Source organism: Sitophilus oryzae, unplaced genomic scaffold (genome assembly GCF_002938485.1).
Source record: "Sitophilus oryzae breed Bouriz unplaced genomic scaffold, Soryzae_2.0 scaffold_882_pilon_pilon, whole genome shotgun sequence".
NCBI classification, from domain to species: domain Eukaryota; kingdom Metazoa; phylum Arthropoda; class Insecta; order Coleoptera; family Curculionidae; genus Sitophilus; species Sitophilus oryzae.
This window is the reverse complement of record NW_022147508.1, coordinates 1749699-1755698: the sequence shown is the minus strand read 5'-3', so window position 1 is coordinate 1755698 and position 6000 is coordinate 1749699.

Below are 6000 nucleotides of genomic sequence, written 5' to 3'. Positions count from 1 at the left end.
ATTATTTAATGACTACTAGGGAAGGGATTAAAAAAAAGAGGTAATTTGCAGTTTAATCTCTCTAACATATATAACAAATATTGTATTTTTATTAAATTTTTTTTTGTTAAAATAATCATATGGGGAATTTTTGGTGAATCGGACATTTTTTCTCCCCAAATTGGCGAATTTAATTTAGATTTTTGGGTAGTTTAGAAAATTGACATTGGCAACGCCGCTAACCTCATTCTTTTGTTTGTTGTTTGTTCAAAAAGCGGCACGCGGCGTAGTACAAGGCTTGATCATCTTTTAAGAAATTTTTGATTGTTAATTTTATTTTTCTGCAAACTAAACAGATGTTTTTTATTAAAAAATAGCAGACAAAGGTAAGAAAGGTAATGTCCATGCCTAAGTTTTTATTTCACTGGCTATTCTTTCTAGAAATTATACCATCCAGCCCTCCTATTTAATTATTAAATGAAAGTGTGAAAGAGATATCAAGGGCTATTCTGTTAAAATATCATCCGACCAGTCTAGGCCCTGTTGTGAACCAGAAGGTCTACTAAGTTGGATGTTGGATATAGAATGGAAGGAATATCATGGCCGAGAACAAGGCATAATTGTATGTCCCTTGATGTAGGGGGGTAGGTTTGTTTCTAATAGGCAGTAAAACCAAAAATTCTACTGTGAATCTTCATATTCTAGGCCTGTAAAGGTAAATAATTCCTGGAGCCATCTCGAGGTATAGTACTCAAGTCGGAGCGAATCAATTGATAGCACGATGAAAAGAAATAATAGCCATCATAAAACTGTAAATATGTATATAACTAGTACAACGTAGCTATTTAACTGTAAGTACAATGTAGCTAGATATTTAGTAGAATTGGGGTATTATAAATTAATACAAAATACAATAATTGGTCATTCTTTCCATTCCCATTCAATTCTTCCCATTTAATCGTTTTCCCATAAAAAAAGGAAAATTAAAATTAAGAGTGCCCTTAACCAAAAATAGTGAAATAAATGGAGATAGTCAAATTTTATATTAGCGTGTAAGACTTTGAATAAAAAGGTGTAAAAAGGATTATAAATGCTGTATTTATATCCTTTAGTATCATGATAATATAAAATTTGAGTAGGTATCTCCATTTATATCACTGTTTTTGGTTAAGGGCACTCTTAGTTTTAATTGCCTTAAAAATAATAAGTATAATAATAATTTAAATCTCCCGCTCTTTCATAGTTCGTACCTGTAGCCAAGTAGAGGGCGCTAAAAGCGCAATCTCCCAACATTTTACCACGCGATTCACCACTCTCTAAACTATTAACTTTCTCTATGGCTGTTCCCTTCGGTCTGATGAACTTAATGCAGAGAATCAGCATATATGTAGGGTTTTGGCCCCTTTTTCCGCTACTCGTATTTTGTTTATAATTTAAACTATATTTATTATCAACACACATTTAAACTATATCTGTAATAAGAATAAAAATAAATAGCAAACTAAGACATGAGATTTTGCTACAGGTGTTTCTGTTTTTAGAATATTTCTCGGGGAATTCATTAAATCAGTGGGGTGACAGATACCCTCGCATAACCGCTAAGTACTTCTAATTCTTGTTTAGATTATACGGGCAATTAAAAGAAAAAAATAAGATCCTTATTCTTCCGCAAAGATATCCATAGGATTAGATCCATAGGTACTAAGTCCGGCAGCCTCGACGGCCAACGGCTGGGATCTTGGTTAGCTATCTAATTATTCAAAATTTGCTGATAACTTCAGCGTTCTGAGGCAGTGCCTCGTCTTGCTGGAAAAATATGTTTTCGAGTTCCATTAGGGGCAGATCATCAATAAGGGATCAAAAGCTTACTAGTTAAAAGTGGCAAACTTTAAAAAATTCTGTATTTCGAAGGGGATTATAACAAAATATCAAGTGTGCTAAATATATATTTGGAAAGGTAATTTTAAGTTATTTTTATTTAATTAAAAATATACAGCGTGTCCCAAATAAAAAATCAATTTTTCTGTTGATAACTCTTAAATTATTAATTTAAAAAAAAATATACTTTTAACCATTAAATTCTACGGAAAAAGGTGCTTTGGAAATGTTTTCATTGAAATACAAAATTTTACAAGCAAAAAAGTTACAGCGATTTGTTAAAAATGCACATTTTTGAAAAACACCCCGTAACTCCGAAACGGTAACAGATATCGATGTGCGGTTTTCACCATCATGTTTTTGATAAAAATTGAGCTCCAGACACCGATATATTATTCTCCTATAGAAAAGGGTGTTTCTCTTTAAAAGCGTCCAATTTGACCCACCCTGTACAGATTTTTTCTCCCTAAATTTAGGAAATCCTTAATTTCGACTTAGCCGCCCGAGCCAAGAGGAAAACCTCACAAAAATCTAAATCCGACTGGTGGGACCAGATCAAAGGAATTCGGGACTAAATAGAAGACTAGTCTCAACCTCCGAGGTTACCAGGGGCACTCCATTGTTTTTACCTTTTACTTCTACATGCAGAGCTCTGTAGATGTAAATTGACCCTAGCGGCTCGTGGGAACATTATGCGATCAAGTATAAAAAACCACCACTGGTGAAGCTGTGTGGAAACCCTCAAGCATTATCAATGAAAGCTCCAAGGAAACAAACCCAATCGGAACTATAGGAGAAGCGGCTGACATCTGGGCGAGAGCAGCCTCCACAACTTGCACATAAGCTTCCACCCCCACCTCCTCTAGTAAGGGTTGGGACGCTATACCTCTTAAATTAACAAGCTCCCATTTCGTTTATCCGGCCTGGGTCAACCAGATGGGCTAGACGATCCGCTGAGAGTTGGCGGAGCAGAAGTACGCAGATATCTCCGACTGCTCCACAAAGGATTTCCAGAGAAGAAGCCAAAGTACGCTTCGAAAAAGGGGAGATTAATAAAATCAGCAAACAGCCTGGCGCATGTCCACTAAAGGGCAAGAGCAAGAGGGGGAACGAGAACTTGTCACCTCTGCTCCTGCAAAGAGAGAAAATAGCCAGCATGAAAAGCCGTCCAATACCGAGAGGCAACCAGGGACGTATTACCAGGTTTGCTGCTATTGCTGGACAAGTTATTATCGCGGTGCTGCCAAAGAATTACCCAGAGGCTGCACTGACGCAGAAGAAGAAGTGGCAATACTGGACAAAGTAGTTGCGAGCGGATTGCAATACAACTATCCACAAAATGTGGTTCAGCTGCGATTTGCGGGGATACACTTTCGGTTGAGCGTACTCATCATAGATTGTGCATCACAAAAATCGGCGGATTGGTTGGTGAAACAGCAACTAAGCTTAAAAATTGGCAGGGGTTGGGACTGGTTTCAGTGAAGGAAGAAAACATCCATAAAGAGGCGACCATCACGGTCTTTCTGCCGATGAGCAAAGAGAAAGGCACCTGCTACTTGCCGAGCTATATCCAGGCTCAGAACTTCTTACATTAATCTGTATATCACCCTATATAATCTTAAAATGATGCAATAATTCAACCTGACTAAAAGGAAAGGAAACTCTTTTCTTACTATTAGTTGGAAAATATTATGATACATAAATTTAATTCAAAATATTTTTAAAACGCGGTTCCAAATAAGGCTTTAAATGCATTTCTCACTGCACTTTCGTTTAATGAAAGATTTGTAAACATGAACGTACCTACTTATTTATTTCTATTTCAACATACCATTAGCACAATCAGCAATCATGCCCACTTAATATCGTGTTACAGTTTATAACTAGGTACACTTTTTATAAATAGTTTTATTTTATAAAATACCCTTCAGTGGTGTGCGGATAAATTTTGTTCTGTTGATAGATAATAACGAAAGTAATAGTAAAATGTTACTGTATGTGTAATAGATTGTCCCTTCACTTATTATTACTTTTCTTATATCTAGGCAGTTAGGTGTGCACTATGTCTCTGTGCTCTTTAGAATCAGCCGCCACTGATTAATCAAAATATACCTCAAATTTAAAAGAAGTACCATTAATTTTCTAATTTAATGAAACAAAGTAGTTACTTTTACCTCTTTATTAGTATTACAAATTTTTATTGTTAGAAATATAACCTCCTTACCTAAAGTATATGATAGCAAGGTTCAAAAATATCAATATATGTATTTACATATATTGTATATGTATATAAGTATCAGACATCGAATATACAGGGTGAGCCTTAAATAAATGCAAATATTTTCAAAGGGTTGGTAGATCTTGATAAATGAAATATATTTTCTCTATGTCGTTTTTCTAAAAATAAGTAGAAAATAGCCGAGTTAATTTACTAAAAAGCTATTCTTTTTTCTTAATTTTTGGGAACCGCTTATCTTTTTCTGTTTTTTTCGTTCCTCTAAATTAAGTCAAAACATGTTATCATATTATCAAGATATTATATCTTTTAATTGAAAATTTAAGAAAAAAATATATTTTTTTAAATTCAAATATTTGTAAAAAAATACCTTTTTAAAAAAGTTAAAAGAATTAATATAAGAGTGAAAATATTAAGAAACAAAGGGCCGTTTAACTGTGCCGGAAACACTGCAGCACACAGGATATACAGGGCGAGTCTTAAATAAGTGCAAATATTTTTAAGGTCGGTGGATCTCAATGAAATAAACATGTTTTCTCCCCCGATACTATCCCTAATAATATTTGCATTTATATAAGACTCTCCCTGTATACACAATACCAGGTGCGTCTCAAATGTGGCTCACTTCTATAACTTTTTTTGTTTCTTCAGAAAAAAAAAACGAGATTTGGTATGTTAGTATATGACATAAATTAGAATTGATTGACGAATTCAATTCTTTTCGGTCACTTCCTCTTTCACCGGAAATGACTACAACTTTTAATTTTTAAATGGCACCCTCGGTATTTTTTTACTTTATTCGATAGAAAATGACACTCTCTGAATAGAATGACATATCATATGTCAACTTTTTACATATTCAATTAAAAAAAAATAGCATTTTAAATTTCAATTTAGAGTACTTTGGTCATAAATGTAACGACAATTTGACTCGAAATATCAAATGTGGTGTACCAAATTATTCGTGAAAAAATGTTTTTTTTTTAACACAAGATTTACTGCACTCCCTGAATATTACTAAAATTTTGGATTCTTATGCGACATAAATAATTTAAAATGTTTGCCAAATAACGAGCTTTTGAAGCACTGTAATGATTTAAGTCTTCTGAGCTTTACGATAAACTACAACTTTTAGTGCCTATTCTACCAAACACCATTAGAGATGCCAATCAGATGGTGTTTGCAGAAAGCAGAAAGGAGTTTTTCTAAGTTAAAAATTATAAAAACTACTTAAGAAACAATATGAAGCAGGACCGACTGTTGCTTTAGCAATACGCTCCATCGAAGCCAGATTTAGCTGCAAAAATCATCCTTACTAGAAGAAGACTTACTTTTGTGAATAATATTACTTTTCTCAAAAATTAAATCACTCAAGTTGCGAAATAAAACCTTTTTTCAAATCTATATGCTTTGCAATATTCTCCCAACGCGCATTTATATTTTTTCACTATCGTAAGTAGGTATGTCGTGTCGAAGCATGTTTGGTAAGATAGGTTTATTGTGTAGATTTTGGGAACGAAAGTAAAGGGGCCTCGCTGATACGACTTTACCCACATCTATATTAATCTACGCTACGCCACTGACTAATTTATTTCATATACTAACAAACCAAATCTCGTTTTTTTATCTGAAAAAATAAAAAAGTTATAAGCAGGCAGGCCGCGGACTGTCCCCACTATGCCTATCCCTGTACCTGTACCCCAGCGGCGTGCGGTCCATGGAAGCGGAGGAAGCACCGCTTCCCTAAACTTTTTAAAGATAAAAAAATAAATAGTTAAACGTTAATAATACTGTTATTTTATAACAAAAGATTAATTTAATTTGTTAAAATTGTTTATTTGAAACCTTACATAAACGTAGTAAATTTAATTAGCCATTTACTGCATGGATGCGCGCCTGGAAATCGC